The sequence below is a fragment of the Struthio camelus genome, chromosome 3 (genome assembly GCF_040807025.1).
Source record: "Struthio camelus isolate bStrCam1 chromosome 3, bStrCam1.hap1, whole genome shotgun sequence".
Classification (NCBI taxonomy): Eukaryota; Metazoa; Chordata; class Aves; order Struthioniformes; family Struthionidae; genus Struthio; species Struthio camelus.
In genome coordinates this window covers 31,370,668-31,371,178 of record NC_090944.1, presented here as the reverse complement: position 1 = coordinate 31,371,178, position 511 = coordinate 31,370,668, and positions in this window count along the sequence as shown.

Genomic DNA, 511 nt, shown 5'->3' with positions numbered 1-511 from the left:
CAAGCAAACTATCTGATGAGGGGAAACAGGAGTAGGAAATAAAGTACTAAATTCAAACTGTGGCTGATTCTTTTACTTACACTAATGTGAATCTACTCCAGGCAAAAATCTGACATTTGTGACATAATGCAGGAAAGTATACTGGGAAAACTTACATATGACCTTTATAAGTAAATAAAGTATTTTAACTTATTGGCAGAAAAAGCAGGAAGCAAAAATTAACTGAACTAGAGCTTCTACTAGTTTGTACTTCAGGGATTGCTTTCAGTGCAGAATATTTCACAATATCCAGGGTACGGTGAAACGGATTTCAACCCAGTAGTGCAAAAAGGTATGAAAGAAAATACTCCCTTCTGCTTAGCCTCAGAAACATTTCCTAAACATTCTACTTCTGTGATAATCCATATGATTTTGTCCTTGTGTTATAATAAGAACAAATACAATATTGCTTACTGTTTGGATGGAATGACAAACAACACCAATTACCCAGAAATCCCTATGGGGGAGCATA